Here is a 17,074-nt window from a genome sequence, read left to right on the forward strand (position 1 = left end):
ACACACACACACACACACACACACACACACACACACACACCGTTTGTTGTTAATGCAGAAGGACTCTCGGGATGTTTCCACAAACAGTCGCTCAAACTCTGGTTTCTCAGTCACTTAACCTTCAGTGGCTCAGCAACTGATCCAGTTACACTCACAGACCCACACCTTTGTCCTGCAGCTTTAACGTCAGAGTAGAAGCTGGTCGGACGTCTACAGCCGGTTCCTGAGAACCAACAGGCCCCTCTTTGTTCACCCCCATCACTCACTTCCTCCTGTTTACAACCGGATAAATGTTAACCTGCCTGTTGGGGTGTTTTTGTCCTCGTTTCATCTCTCCATGCTGGGTTTCGTGTTCGGTTTAACTAGCTTAACCCTCACGTCATCCAGCGGGTCAAATTGACTCGTTTTAAAGTTTGAAAATGTGGAAAAAATTTATATTTTCACAGTGAAAACTTCCACATTTTCAAGATTTTTGGGAAATGTTTTTGGTGGAAAAAAAGAAATGTTAAAAAAAAAAAAAAAAAAACGTTTCTTTAAGAACATTTAGAAAAAAATCAACCAAAATCCAGCGAATTTTGCTTCAGAAGTTTTACTGATATACATATAATCACTTTGGATATTTTTAGGATTTTTTTGGAAGATTTTTACAAATTTTTTTGAATTTTCTTGCCAAATTTGTTTTTTTGTTAAAATAAAACTTTTTAGGGAAACTTTTAGAGAATTATTGGAATTTTCTTCCTGAAGGTTTTGAAAATTTTCAGAAATGTAGGAAATTTTTTTGCTGCATTTTGGGATTTTTTTCAGACATGGGAACAATAGTTTTTTGGTGCCCATAAATGACGACAACAGGAGGGTTAAAGCAAGACAGATGGATGGATTTTATTCTAGTTTTTTACTCAGAAAAGGATGTGAGTACCAGGGTTTGATCTGATTACTTTGAAATGTTGTCAGTGACTGAATATAAATTACATTGCAAATTTTGTAATCCAATGAAAAAGCGTTGAAGGTCACTTATTACCATTCGTCTGACATATTGTTATGGATTCTTCTGAGGCGATTTTTGGTGCTTCACTCATTCCAGAGTCTTCAGAAAAATATAAATTAAAGCTACAAGCAGCATTGAACAGGTCCTTGCATCCTTTCTGGTCAGCAAATCCAACCATGCCAAAAATGTCCACCAGGTGGCGCTATGACTGTGATTGTATATCGGCCTATGGATGTGATGAAGGCTGGAGTCTGATCATACATGTAAAGTTTCAGACAGATTGAAGCATGTACAGGCTACATATACAGCACTTCCTATTTCATGGCGAATTATTGAAATTCCGCCAGCCGCCATTTCCACGCCGTGAGACTTTTGTGGAGCATTTTCATAACTTTTGATCACCCATGCCTGCACATCCTGTACATCCTGGCCAAATTTCAGCTCCGTCGGGGTTAACATGTTTGAGTTTTAGCTTTTGAAAATGTGCAAAAATTTGGTCCAAAATTGTCCAAAATAGGACACCCAATTCAAAATGACTGACTTCCTGTTGTGTTTTACGTATGGGTGGCGATTACATTTTTGTCTGTCTTGACGAGTTACATATGTGTACCAAATTTCATAGCAGCAGGTGACACGTAGTGGCCATAATTCGTAGTTGAAATTTCCAGGTGGTGCTATTGAGCTGTTACGGTCCATGTGCAGTTTCGCTAAAATATAAAATTTTTCGCCAGTCCTGATGTGTGTGCAGAGTTTTGGGCATTTTTGAGTACTTTTAGGCCGTCAAAATTGCAATTTTAAATGTGACTGAAAAATAGTAATAATCCTGTGGGTTTCAAGAGGTTTTGGTGATGATTTGTTGTACAGATTTCTCAAAATAAGCAAAAAACTGTTAAAAATCCCCATAAAAATGAATGAGAAGTCTATCAGACAACTTCCAATACCAAACTTCTTTGGAATCCTGTAGCTCTGGAAGATTTTACAGTAGAAACTTCATTCAGACTTTAAACATGTCACACGTCTTTGAATGTTGTTCGCCTAAATCTGTATTTCGATATCTTTTACGGTTTTTACACAGTCGCAGTTAAAATATGTTTTGAAAAGCCAGAATTGTCCTTTAATTAGCATGTGTAAAGTATGTCAAATAAAGGGTACAGTTAATCTCATGTCCTTCTCAAAATGTCCCCTCTACATGAATAATTAATACATCTAAATGTAGGTATTTTTATCCTCTCCTACCCAGTTTTGGTCTCATTACTGTAGGATTTATAGTTTTCTCATAAATCACCTCAGAGCTCAGAGTGAGTCGACCAAAACTCTCATTGACTGTCATCATATCTGAGCTGTAAAACCACAAAGTCTCTCTAACAAAGAACGGATATAAAATACATCAGAACGTTCACAGCTAGATTCTGCTTCACACGGTGGAAAAATGATTAGAATATGACTTATGGTTTTAGAGCTGTGATGGTTTGTTTGAGGCGGTATAGCTGTAATGTTTAAAAGAAATATTTGTTAGTAAAAGAAATATTTGCTGTCTGTTATTTTACACATTTTGTAGAAAAAACTTGCTGTTACTTCAAAAAAACGAACAAATATTGAGTGGATATAAATGTTAGGACTGATAATCATGGGGAAATGACAAAATATTTAGTCACTATTATCAGTATTTTAAAAGTTTCTTATTAATAAGTGAGTAAAATAATGAAAAATGATATGAATAATCAAGGACATGTATGTTCAGACATATAGCTGATAAATTTGTCACGATGACATGCTTTATTTTAGATTATACAATTATTTTTGACTTTTAATTACTCATTTTCTAAAAAAACAAATAGAAAAAAGGTTTAATTCAAATTTCCCTACTTACTTACTATGGTACACACATAATTATTAAGGATTCAAGGATATGTATTGTCATTGCATTTCTGCAACAAAACTGTGTTGGCACTTCCAACAAAAACAACATAGTATAATAAACAACAAAGAGCTGTATATGTATGATGTGTGTGTGTGTGTGTGTGTGTGTGTATATATATATATACACACACACACACATGCATACAAGTAAATAGGAGCAAGCAAGTATTTTAAAAAAATGTGCAATAGTGCAATGAGGTACAACATCTGTTTTAAAGTGTCTGATGAAAATAAAATCCTCAATAATTCTTAACAGAACAATGGAAAACACACACAAATCAAACACATTTTCCAACATGAATGAAAATAAATAATAACAATAAATCAACTAATACTTAATTTTTTGCTTGTTTAGTCCATTTCATGGACTAGCCAAGCCTCTGAAGGCCGTCTTTATTAAGGATTCCTTAATTTGTTCATGCAATCAAACATTGTGTTTTTGTTTTGTGTTTTCACAGCATCTGATGCAATTCAGTGAAACTATCGGACATTTTTCTCATTCCTATTGATGAAGCGCCTGTCACTGTCATATATCTAAGTAGTTTAACCGCCCAGCTCTGTATTCAGAGGCAGTAAAGAGCTTGTCTACTTGCTGTCAGTCTCTAGAATAAACCTCATTTGGACTTCTTAATGTGAACTGACAGCCACCAACACTGTCCGATGAATGATTCACCTGTGAGTCAGTTTGAGTTACTGTTTAAAGCTTTTAGTTTGTGATGAATGAGTCGACTAGAAAATGAACAAAAAGGATGAAAATAAGGCCTTTTTTTTTTTGGTCCAGACCAAATAAACTGAACTTCAGAGGGCTGAACTACAACATGAGATTAGTGAGTTAGCAGGTATGTTGAGGTTGAAGTCAGTTTTAAATGTCACAAAGGCAACTCTCTTTTTACCTGGCTAGATCTCCATGGTAACTGATGCTGCGGAGCTCGATCTCCATGGTAACTGATGCTGTGGAGCTTGATCTCCATGGTAACTGAGGCTGTAAACCTAACCTGGTCCAGGTTTTCTTCAGAGTTTTAGATTTAAATGGGCTTTAGGAAGCGTCTCCCTTTAACCAAAGCATTTCCTGATGATTTTATGTGAGGGGTTCAGATTCTCAGCTGAGGGAAACCGTTTTATCTGTAAACCTGTTGAGCTATATCTTAGTAAAACCACTGAATGAAGTTGTGTAATTACAGTATGACACACTGTATGCATCATGTTGCCATGGGAACCCACATGTATTTAGTTGGTGATGCTTAAATCTTATAAATATGTTAAATTTGATCCTGATTTGCTACAAAGTCCGTTTAAACGGCTGGTTCTGCAGCTGATAAAACACAGATTAGAAAACTGATTATTCTACCGGTTTTATTACAGAGAATATTCAATCAGTAGCATTAATTTCACTTTGATTCCCTGCATTATGGGACGGTGTCAGACCTAAATGCACTTCAATACATCATCATGTTTAAATAAATGAAGTTAAAGTTTATTAGTTTTATTGTGCAGCTGTCAGCTATCAATAATCAGCTGCATTGATTAATAAATTGAGTACAGAATACAAGTTTAACAGTTTTCTACCAGCATTCCTGTCTTTCATAATTTCCAGTCGCAGCTTTTTACCATCATAAATTTCTATGTTCTTCATTGTTCTCCATTAAAACAACCTGTTGACTGAAGCAGCTGAACACCATCGGTTTATTTTGTGCAGAGGAAGGGTAGTATGACGCGTTAAACGGCTCCTTTTATGTGAACTGAGTTTAAAGCAAAAAATCTGAGTCAGCAAAGAAAGTTGAAAACCACCTTCGAGATATGAGTTAACTGACTTGCACTGAATTACACAACAAAAGTCTGGATGTGTTGAACCTGCTTCGTAGTTCAGCCCTCAGGTGTAAAAGTGAGCTAAAAACAAAACATTAACCTCCTATAAATACAAAATATTTTAAAGAATCTTCTGGTTAAACAGAGGAGCAGTTGATTTTATTTATCTGAGGCTCTTAAAGAAGCTGCGTTTACTGTCGGTATCAATTCAATTTCAATTCAATTCAATTTTATTTATATAGCGCCAATTACAGTCAAATTGTCTCGAGACGCTTTACAGAACCCATATGCCTGAACCCCAGAGCAAGCCAAAAGGAGACAGTGGCAAGGAAAACACCCTTTTAACAGGGAAAAAAACCTTGAGCAGAACCGGCTCTAATGTGGGGGGAACCATCTGCTGCTGGCCGGGTGGGTTGAGAGGGATAGAAGAGGTAGAGAGTTGACAATCTCCCAAAGACTGATGACAAACTTGGACTAACATGTGGGTTCACGTGTTCCTGCCGCAGATCAAAGCAGCTTTTATCTTTCTAAAGGTTGTTCAGGTGTCACTCCACCAGATCTGGAAACTCCTCGGTGTCGTCTTCACCAAAGTCAGACGCGCTGGAATGCAGGTCTGTTGTGTTTTCTGCTGTTTGTGGGTTCATCCTGAGTCACACACTGGTGGCTGCAGGGCTGATTGTCAATGCAGATGGAAAGGCAGAAAGAAAAGAAAGAGAGTGTGTGAGTGTGTGTGTGTGCGTGCGTGCGTGCGTGCGTGCGTGCGTGCGTGCGTGCGTGTGTGTGCGTGGAGGAGTGAGTTGTGTGTTTGCAAAAGGCCAGAAGAATCTGAAAGAGTTTGAGAAGTTTCCTTTCAGGGCAACTGGAAGCCACAAAAGCATGTTTTACAGTGGATAATCCATCACACTGTGCTGCTGGTGTGTGTGTGTGTGTGTCAGCCCACCTGTGTGTGTGTGTGTGTGTGTGGTTGTGTGTGAGTCAGGATGAGTCATCCTATTTGTCGGCCTGTCAGACTGTCTCGCCCCGAAGCATCCAAGAAAAAAAAAAAGGAGCTGATTCATTGGCTGCCTTTCCGATGTGTTTTCTGTATCCTGGTTGTGTGACACACTTTCACTCTCTCTGCCCGTTACTGACACCCACCATCATCAAAACATCATTACACTTTCATTAACTTGTGTTTAATACCTCCATTAACATTTCAGGATGTGAACACTGGAAACCAAGGACAGCTTGTTCGCAGCATGTTCTGTTTTGGGAAAGATTTGTGTTTGCATTTAGGGACACAAACAAGCTGAACCTGTGTTGTTTATAGATTTGATTTGTGTGTTTCCTTCCACGGCTCTGTGAAGTTTCAGGCTCTGGATGTTAATAATCGATTTACTGCCTTTAATAATTCAACCAATTAGAAATATATCAACCGATGAGGCAGAAGATGAAGGACATGAATGTCATAAAATGTGTTGTAGAGGATGTTCTGTACAGGAATGGAAAATGGAGAATAACCGAGTTTGTCCAGAATCTCAAAGGAGCTAATGTATTACAGTTTTAGTGAGCTTAGTCTGTAGGTTTAACCCCGTGATCAGTTTTCTGTATGATTTAAGAAATGCTGAGTCCAACTTTCCAAACAGATAAAGCCTCTTGGCTGTGTAATCGTCTGCTTTTAGGTAAACTTTGGACCACTTATGAACACACTGAGCTAGTTTCCACTAACATGAAACAGTTGTCATACCAACGGATAATGGATAAAGTCAGAATGTACAAACAGATAATGTAATAGACAAAAACTTCATAATTGGAGGTCATTCACCTCCACAGAAATCTTTATCATGGTGCCCCTTTACTAGCTAAACTCCCACAATGCTCTCTGTTTGCCAACATGAACTGTAGTCTGAGTGACGCCTCCTCTGGTCTCTACAGTTTTAAACAGTACCTGGTGGAACAAGCAGGTACTACAGCTGATCTACACTGACATGCACAACCTTCTTCTTTTGCCTTATCAGATAATATAGTTTTAATCAGTTATCAGTGGCCATTAATTGATTAATTGTTAACCTCATTAGCGGTAACAATGAATTTTGTAGATTGTAACTGAAAGCAGCTTTAACTACCCTTCCTTTAGTTTTTGACTAAAATTAATTTCTTTTGCTTGTTTTCATTTGTTGACATTTTACGCGTCACACTAAAATGCCCATTTAAATTATTTTAGATTAATTTCATTCCTTGTCCAGCCCTACAGCACATCTAGTGGAGTGTTTTTGACCCAGAAACAAACTTCTAAAGTTGAACACTGCATTAAAACATGCTGCAGTGTTTCATCTCAATAACAGTAAGAGGTGCCATCAGGTACTGCAGCAAATGTACAGTACACTCTCTGACATGCATGACCTTCATTTCCTGTCGTATCTGTTAATTCTTGACTTCAATTAATCAGTTAACTGATAATTATTAATGTCCCTCAGGTCAGAGGTGTTAAAAGGGGAAAACCAGAGAGGAGTTATTGATGATTTTGACCAGATTTGCATTATTAATAATTCGTTTTGTTGTTTTTTTGTTAACAGTTTCCTGATTTGCGTAACACGAGGTTTTCACGGTGCTTCAAAGTCAGGCTGTGCGTTGCCGTGGCAGCAGCAGGTGTTGAGTGATGTTGTCGTAGTTTTTCCACCGTGACCGTGGGGGTCTCTGGGGTCTGTCCAACGGCAGCCTGACTCAGCAATAAAGGACGGAGCCGGAGTGACTTCACATTATGCTGAGTCAGGCTGAGAAGCCCCGAGAACACAGAGATGTGTCCCTCTGTCCTTTTGTCCTTCTCGCTGATCCTACTCCTCTGGTTTCCTCCACACTCCTGCGTTGTTGTGCCTCTCGTTCAGCTCTTTTTCTTCCATTCCCTGTCCGGTGCAGCAGCAGATGCCAGAGTCCTGTTCTCCTCAGCAGGTCCCATGATACCTACGCTGCTTTCTTCCTGTCCTGCTGCTCACAGTGCAGTGACTCAGCATTCGCTTCATTCTCTCACCCAAAACAACTTCCTAGAGCCGAACAACCTGCATGTATTCTAACTTTATGATGCTTTAAATCAAGCATACGCTCTCTGTGGCAGGATTATAGGGTTTATACACTGTTATTTATTAATACTCTGGATCAGGTTGTTATTCCTGAGAAACAAACCGACAAACTGATCTTAATGAGCTTTATTGCACAACAAACAAGACCGAGAAATATTAGAGACTTATTTAATGAAAGATTTATTCAGGTTGAGAATAATTACATGATAGTTTAATTTGCTCGGGGAAGTCTGTATTTATCTTGGACGTCTGTGGGGTAACTTTACTCCACAGTAAAGGAAACGAGAACTGAAATCTGTTGGATTTCTTGTTATTTCTGTTTGATAATGAAATGTTATCATGGAGTAAATAAAACACCACAGTTCCTAAATTTACCCTCGTCCTCTTCAATAGTCACGAGTAGTCTCTGTTTTAAGGTTCCTAAAGTCATGTGGATGGCTAAACAATGTATTTTGAAATGTATTATGAAATTAGAAAATGTAATGTGCAATTTATCCAGGAAAAGTACAAACCCGAAATTATAGCAGACGTGTAACAGTTATGACAGAGTTACAGAATAATTTAGCAATTAGGGAAATCCTATTGTTATCCAAAACACTGAAGGATGTTTTGATTCTGGTGATACCCTAATTGACCAATGGACCTAATGCATAAAAATCCATGATACAAACTATTTTTTTGTCTAATAACAAGTCAGGGGTGTTATCAATAATCGATCAGTTATTGAATTTTATAAAGTGCAGTTCACATTATTACTCTGCCAAGGAGGCGGAGCCTCGGTGGACTTATGTGACTCTTGACATTGGTTTGTCTGTCTGTGCGCAAGATTACTCAAAAACGGATTTGTAGGGAATTTTCAGGGAAGGTCAGAAATGACACAAGGACCATCTGATTAGATTTAGGCAGTGATGCAGCTTATAGTCTGGATGCACGGATTAGTTAAAGATTTCTGTATCATTGCCAGACAGCGGCACGGCATCACTGTAACCATGACAACAAGTGAACACTACATCACCTGCCTGCTGACGATCACATGACTGTGATCCTACTACAAATCCACCCCTGAGGACTTATCAGGACTTATCTGTCGGAAATGATACAAGGAACAATTGATTAAATTGTGGGGGTGTTTCTGAGTCCCATCAATTCCCGCCGCCCGCTACATATTTAGGTCACGCGACTCGGTATCCGTACATAACATACACATGCAGAACACACGTCTGAGCTCAGTGTAAGGTCATTTTGTTTGTGGGTACATCTATATTAAATGGACACATTCTATGTTGCTGTGATCTCTGCCATGAATTTTTTCAAGATTTCAGCTGTCGGAAATGATACAATGACTGAGCAGCCTTGGAGGAGGACTGAGCTCTGAGTGCTTTTCTTGTTCTATATACTACTGAAGTAATTTTTGACCACAGATGGATATATAAAGATATTTGTTGCTAAATCGTCTTAGTTGTATTTGCCCTAGTGAGCTTCACTTTAAATATGACAGCTCCGGTTGGAGGTCATTCACGGCCGCAGAAGTCTTTGTCATGGTGCCCGTTGCTCGCTAAACCATGATAAAGGTCTCTGCTTTCCAACACAATCCTGCCCATAGTCCAGATGAGCACATCTTTTGGTTTTGACTGTATTAAACACAAGTGAACTGCAACAAACAGTAAGAGGCTCCACCTAGTGGTGTATCCAGGTACTACAGCTAACATACAACTCGCTGTCTGACCATCGTCTTCTGTTTTTAATCGGTTAAGTTATTATCCACAATTAATCGTTATCATCTTTAGTGGTAAGAGTTCACTTTACAGTTTGTTCACCATTCATTGTATCACCTATGTTTAGTTTTTTGATTTTTTTGTTTTTATTATTCATTTGTTGAGATTTTATGCATTGTACAAAACTGCCCAATTTATGTAATCCAGTTAATTTAATTCATTGCCTAGCTCTACAGTGGACCTAATTAAGCTTTTATTTTTTGTTTTGACCCAGAAAAAAATAATCTTTGTAATTCAGAGTCAGTCAAACCACATTTTAGCAGAAAGTCTCTTAATTGCATTGTTTCCAACCTGCTTCCTCACTCTTCCATTTAGTGAACTCTGAGCCCATCTGTTCTCTAAACCTCTCTGTTCTATCCCCTTGTTCACACCGTTTTTGACCTCCATGTCCATCTGCTGTTTGGCTCCCACAGACTCTCTGCGGTAGTTTCTGGATATTCATGTGTTAGTGGCAGAACTGCATCAAAATCCATCCACAACCACTCACTGAAAACAGTCACAGAACCGTTCTCCTTCTCCCTCTGCTTCCTCCGTTTATCATGAATGATTCAGGCACGGAATATCTTTAATGCTGTCTTTTCTGTTTCAGACCAGCACAACAGTAGAGGTAGATAATATCAGTCTCACCTTGTAAAAACAGAAATGAGGGAACGTACTCTGAGAGCAGAGGGATTTAAGGTGTTGTCTGGGTTGGAACAACCAAGGTCAGGTTAAAACCAACGGTCACAATAAATGGCCTGAGGTTGAGAACTGGGCCGACCTCACACCCAAACATCGAGATAACGAGAGCTAATGGAGGATTCAAGAGCCTGGATGTGGAGCTGAAGGGGTTTCTGTGCAGCTCTACTGTCGGCCTGAAGGCAGATCCTTTAAAACACAGGTCACTAAAAACAGAGCATCTAAAATAAGAAGCTGAGTCTCTTAATACACGTATCTCTACTACTAGTTGTAATATTAGAGAAGTCAGATTCAGATACACATTTTAAGTTGCAAATATTATTTCACTGAGTTGATTTGACGTGAAAATGTTGCATCAACTTTATATTGTGTGTAATTTAAACTCACATTTCCACGTTCCTCTGTGTTTTGTGTCTTGTTTTTGAGTCTCTGTAGTTGTTTTATGTCACATTTTAGCTGTTTGTGTTATGTTTCCGAGGATTTGTTGTCATTTTGTGTAACTTTCTGGCCGTTTTACGACTTGTCTTTATGTCTTTGTCGTTGATTTGTGTTGCATTTTTTTCTTCTTCATGTCTTGTTTACGAGTTTTTCTTGTTTTTTCTCACTTTCTTGCAATTTTTGTTGTGTTTCCAGTTCTTTATTGTTGTTTTGTGTTTTTTTTTTTTGTCCTTTTTGCCTTCTTTCCAAATCTTTCTACTCATTTTGTCACTTTCAGGCCATTTTACAAGTTGATTTCAGACTAAATTCAAGTCGAGGTAGTAATGGTTAGAGTAAAGATCAGTTAAGGAACAAAACGGTCCAAGGATTGTCTTATATATGAAAGTCTACCAGTGACGGATCCTTCAAAGTTAGGGGTCAACCAGAGGTGGTCAGAGAATATCTGGTTCATCTTTATTGGTCCTGTGGTTCTGGGCCACAGTTAGGGCTGGATTGCATCTATTAGTCCCAGAAGAATGTCACCTTTCTCACCTTTCTCACCTCTGAGGACACTTAACCTACCTGTGACTTCCGAGGTCGACCTGCTTTCAAGGCAGCTTTGGTTTAATTCAGTCTCATACTGAAGCACAGTTTCACTATATTGCATATACAGTCCAAGAAACAAGGTCTTTTTCACTCCTTATGACTGGATAACTGTTGGCGTCCAGCAGACAGAGAATCAGGGGTTTGTTTTTGTACAGTGGGGATCGAAAGTTTGGGCACCCCACGTAAAAATTTGTATTAATATGCATAAAGAAGCAAAGGAAAGATGGAAAAATCTCCAAAAGGCATCAAATTACAGATGATACATTCTTATAATATGTCAAAAAAAGTTAGATTTTATTTCCATCATTTACACTTTCAAAATAACAGAAAACACAATCATGGCGTCTGCAAAAGTTTGGGCACCCTGCAGAGTTTATAGCATGCACCGCCCCCTTTGGAAAGCTGAGACCTGACAGTGTCATGGATTGTTCACAATCATCGTCTGGAAAGACCAGGTGATGTCAGTCTCAGAGGCTTTAAATGCCCACCTTACCCCAACAATCAGCACCATGGGTTCTTCTAAGCAGTTGTCTAGAACTCTGAAACTGAAAGTAGTTGATGCTCACAAAGCAGGAGAAGTCTATAAGAAGATAGCAAAGCGTTTTCAGATGCTAATATCCTCTGTTCAGAATGTAATTAAGAAATGGCAGTCATCAGAAACAGTGGAAGTTAAAGCAAGATCTGGAAGACCAAGAAAAATATCAGACAGAACAGTTCGCAGGATTGTGAGAAAAGCAAGTCAAAACCCACGTTTGACTGCATGATCCCTCCAGAAAGATCTGGCAGACACTGGAGTTGTGGTACACTATTCCACTATAAAGAGATGCTTGTACAAATATGGTCTTCATGGAAGAGTCATCAGAAGAAAACCTCTTCTACATTCTCACCACAAAAATCAGCATTTGAAGTTTGCAAATGAACATATAGACAAGCCTGATGCATTTTGGAAACAAGTTCTGTGGACTGATGAAGTTAAAATAGAACTTTTTGGCCAGAATGAGCAAAGGTACGTTTGGAGAAGAAAGGGCACAGAATTTAATGAAAAGAACCTCTGTCCAACTGTTAAGCATGGGGGTGGATCAATCATGCTTTGGGGTTGTATTGCAGCCAGTGGCACAGGGAACATTTCACAAGTAGAAAGAAAAATGGATTCAATAAAATTTCAGCAAATTTTGGACGCTAACTTGATGCCATCTGTGAAAAAGCTGAAGTTAAAGACAGGATGGCTTCTAAAAATGGACAATGATCTGAAACACGCCTCAAAATCCACGGTGGATTACATCAAGAGGCGTAAACTGAAGGTTTTGCCATGGCCTTCACAATCTCCTGACTTCAACATCATTGAAAATCTATAGATAGACCTTAAAAGAGCAGTGTGTGACAGACAGCCCAGAAATCTCAAAGAACTGGAAGACTTTTGTAAGGAAGAATGGGCCAAGATACCTCAAACAAGAACTGAAAGACTCTTAGCTGGCTACAAAAAGTGTTTACAAGCTGTGATATTTGCCAAAGGGGGCAGTACAAGGTATTAACTCTGCAGGGTGCCCAAACTTTTGCAGACGCCATGATTGTGTTTTCTGTTATTTTGAAAGTGTAAATGATGGAAATAAAATCTAACTTTTTTTGACATATTATAAGAATGTCTTATCTGTAATTTGATGCCTTTTGGAGATTTTTCCATCTTTCCTTGGCTTCTTTATGCACATTAATACAAATTTTTACCTGGGGTGCCCAAACGTTCGATCCCCACTGTAGATCTCTGATGGTAAATGAATCATCTAACTCCTGTTTTTAGCTTCCCTGAGACAAAAGGGTCATAACTTTAGCTTGTTTCTAACAGTAAAAACACCAGTGCCCTGAGATGTTTTTACCAAGTTCAACTCCCAAGTGGACCAGCAGGTTGTAGGAAGTGGACCAAGAGACTTTCTGGATCCTTCTGTTGACTAAATAGTAGAAATAGTTGGTCTTAGTGGTGTTTTTCAACCAAATGTTTGCTGAAGTGTTTCCATCTGGAAGTTTCATTGTTTGGTGCAATTTAATATCCATCATATTTGCAGTTGACTGGTTTATAATAAGTAAATTAATGGGGATCCAATCAAAGCTAGCAGTTAATTCGCTTTACTTGGAGTTTATTGCCTAAAATTTTTGGCAATAAGGTTTTTTTTTTATCTCAATCTGAAACTAAAATCTTTTGTCAACGCTTCATAATCAGGTATTTTCTACACTAATCATTTAGTTAATGGAATCTGACATCTGCAAATTGTCCAAAAATCCTTTACTATCACATTTTCACAAACAAGCAAAACAAGAAAAAAATGGTCAAAACTTTGCAAACACATTCAAAACATCTGTATATTTATAAGTGATTATTCATCCTTTTACAAAGTCTACCAGTAAAATTACACTTTTCTTTACAGCATTTAATTAGCAAAAATGTTTTTTTAAAATATTTTCTGTGAAATTACATTTATTTTAACTTATTTATGAGATAAAATGTTAACCTTTTTTTAAAAAAAAAAAGATCTAAGTTATGTTTTTGTGTCCTATCTGCTAATGTTCTTACACATAAAAACTGAAATTTAAATTATTATTTTAGGTTTAAATGACAAACCAAATCTAATTATGGCAGAAGAAAAATATAAAACCAACATTTGGCGTTTTGTAAAGTGAGCGATACAATTAATGGAATACCATTTCTGTTGATTAGCCGTCATTTAATCTAATCTCAGCTGATTGTTTTCCCTCATTCATACTGAAGCATCTGTTCCATTTCTTACCTTTTTGGGGGTAAAATTAATGGTTGTGTTCATGTGCAGCAGTATTTTTTATTGTTTAAATTCTGAGTTGTCAAACAGTAAAATAAACAAACTGAGACTTTTTACCTGCTTAGTTTCTGCAGTAAATTACGAGAGCATCGCTTTGCTTGTCCTCGTCTCCCCTCATTAAATCAGAATGTAGCAGCCGGTTAGAAATTCTGCGCTTGTTTGCTCGCCGTCCTTAATTAGCTAAAATTGCGAGCAGTATTAATTATTTGTGATTTGTGTATAAACGCGTCGGGTGGTGAGATGAGAAGCTGCAGATAGGAGAGGAGATCAGAATCTAATCTAATCTCTAAGGAAAGCAGTGTTGGCTCAGATCCCGCTGAGCGCCTGAATCCTTTCCTCTGGGGTTAAACCCTGAAGGTTTCCTCTCTGCAGATCTGTGTGTTCGCCAGCTTCTTCCTCGCCAACACAACTTTCTCCTCCTCTTCGTCCTGTTCGTCTGTTACTCCCTGTGGATTCCCCGAGGCCATCCTGCAGTCTGTTTGTGCTGCTGTATAATTGAAGTTAAAGGAGAAGCTGTGCACATATGTTTTGTGTTTATGCATGTGACTAAAGCATCCCTTTATTTAGAGTTTGAATCAAAACTCAGCTCTCAGACTCAAGCAAGTAATTAATGGATTGTATTAATTATGCTTGCTTCTGTTAAAATCTGGGGCATAATTTGTTAAAAAGGTTGCGATGAATTTGCATTCACCTAAATTTGGGTCATCTTTTACTTTCCAAATGAGGCAAGAAGTGCTTCTTTGCTGCACTTCTGATATAAAATATGCATAAACTGGAAAGAACATTTATGTTTGACAGTGACAAGTGAGCAGTAGATTGAATATTCCATTTACTTTGTGTAAAACTCCAGTTCCACAGAGCATGATACTGCCACCTCCATGCTTGGTGGTAGGTTTGGTGTTCTTGGGGTTAAAGGTCTCACCTTCTCTCCTCCAAACAGATTTCTGCTCAGTTCTTCTTCCATCTGACCACAGAACTTTCCTCCAGAAGGTCTTTTCTTTGTCCATGTGATCAGTGGAGCTTTAAGGTTCTGCTTCTAGAGGAAGAACTTCCTTCTTCATGGATCCTCTCAGCTCATGTTGATGTAAAACCCTGTGGACACTGACAGCTCTGTTCCAGCAGCTTCTCATTCATTCAGACCTGCTTTCTGATGATTCCTGGTTGACTCTTGACCATCCTGACCAATGGTCTCTCAGCAGCAGGTGATAGTTTGTGTTTTCTTCCTGATGGTGGCAGTAACACAACTGGACCATGAACTTTATTCTGACAAACAGATGATTCTGGATCTGAAGCTGCTTTCAAATGGCTCCAAGTGACTTTCTGACTTGTTCAAGGCAATGATTTGCTTTTTCTTTGCTGAGCTCCTCAGACTTTCCCACTGTAGAGTTTGAGTCTGAGTGGATCTAATGTGTTCTATTTAAACTGGATCAGAGGAGTCAGCAGCTGTAGTCGACAATAATCACTCACAAGAAGTCAAGCTAATAAAATCTGATCAACACACTGATAATTGAAGTTGCTGTATGTTATTTTAGACCCAACCGATTTTGTCATATTTCCAAAAGGCTTTTAGTAAATCTATGAAAGAACTAAAATACATGAATGTTTTTAGTGACAACGATTCATGTGTTTCATTGATTCCATCAGAGAAAATTCATGGTTATCGGAGTCACTGGAAGCTCAAGACTGACATGATATACATGGACTTTAAGAGTGTATGTCAACTTTAGTTCATGAATGTAGCTCATGGTTTTTACCAGAACTCAGATGTGTTTTTCCTCCTAAATGCCATGTGTCTATCTGCTGGACTGATGAAGTTCTGAGGCTCAGAAATGATGGAAAAAGTCCATTAAAAAGTGTCAAATTTCAATCACTTCATGTACTTCAAGGGCCTTTAACTCTGAAAATAATCCCAGTATGAAGGTAAAACTTTGCTTCTTTAAATATAAAGTCGTGGTAAATAAAGAATCAGCAGATTCTTGGGTTGTCAGGGGGAGGAAAGATTGATTTTTAATGGAGCGACGTTTTTGTCATTGTGCTTTATTGTATTTTATGGCCCTCTATTTTAACTTTACCACACTTTGGTTCAGCTTTAATTATTTTTAAATGTTCCTTATAAATAAATTTGACTTTAGTCTGGAAGGACATGTTCACAGTGACCCACAAAGTAATTTCAAGGCAGACCTGACAGAGAATGACAAAGGCACTAAACCTGTTTTCACTGTTTAGACATCATTATAAAGTGGCACAATAAAGTAGTAAACTTGTGGAGTTTAAATTGGAGGCAGCAGACTGTGTCTATATCAGTCATCATTATAGTTTTGTCAGCTGTAATTACAGGCTACAAAACAGAGAACTCACTGTTTTGGTTCTTTTCTTCATGTATCTCATTACTCCTCTACCTACTTTTTACTCTTTTCTGAGCATTTAAACGGCACTAACATCCACCCAGCCCCGTCATGTCTTATGTGCTACTTACTGCTCGTGTGTCGCAGCCTCTTGTTGGACCTTTTGGCCTCTGGGGATGAACTCTAACCTTTGTGTCGGCCTGAAGGCGCATTAGGAGGCAGGCGTTGAATGACAGGGTGTGGTAAAGGTCGAAGCCCACAGGTCAGCTGGGATCAGACTCCTCCATTATTATCTTCTGCTTTGAGTTGTCCATCTTTCACTCTCATCCCTCCTTTTATCCGCTCCTGTATTCTATCTTTTTCTTGATTTGCATCAGAGAGCTCTTTGTCCATATAAAAGTCTTATTTCTCAGTTGCTGATTTGCCAACCATGCTCACTAGTAGTTTCACATCCCAGAATTGCCAGAGCAGCAAATCCTCCTTCTAACAGCGAGCTTGTCAGAAATACGGCAGACTCACAGTGTTTTCATAATGGACTAATTGGCCTTCTTCCATAACGCCAGGAGCAGCAGTGATCTGGTTTCATGCTGGTACAGAGCAAGTAGATTTCTACCCCACAGCAGCTGGTTATCTCACTGAGGAGGTTTGCAGACTGTCTCCT

General features: G+C 38.4%; 1 protein-coding gene across 1 annotated transcript in view; it reads left to right on the top strand.

The window, feature by feature from the left end:
- The window catches only part of si:ch211-266k8.4 (TBC1 domain family member 10B), a 102,983-nt gene that overhangs the window by 23,290 nt on the left and 62,619 nt on the right, over positions 1–17,074 (top strand). The window lies entirely within an intron of this gene.

The sequence above is a fragment of the Amphiprion ocellaris genome, chromosome 3, assembly GCF_022539595.1.
Source record: "Amphiprion ocellaris isolate individual 3 ecotype Okinawa chromosome 3, ASM2253959v1, whole genome shotgun sequence".
Taxonomy (NCBI): domain Eukaryota; kingdom Metazoa; phylum Chordata; class Actinopteri; family Pomacentridae; genus Amphiprion; species Amphiprion ocellaris.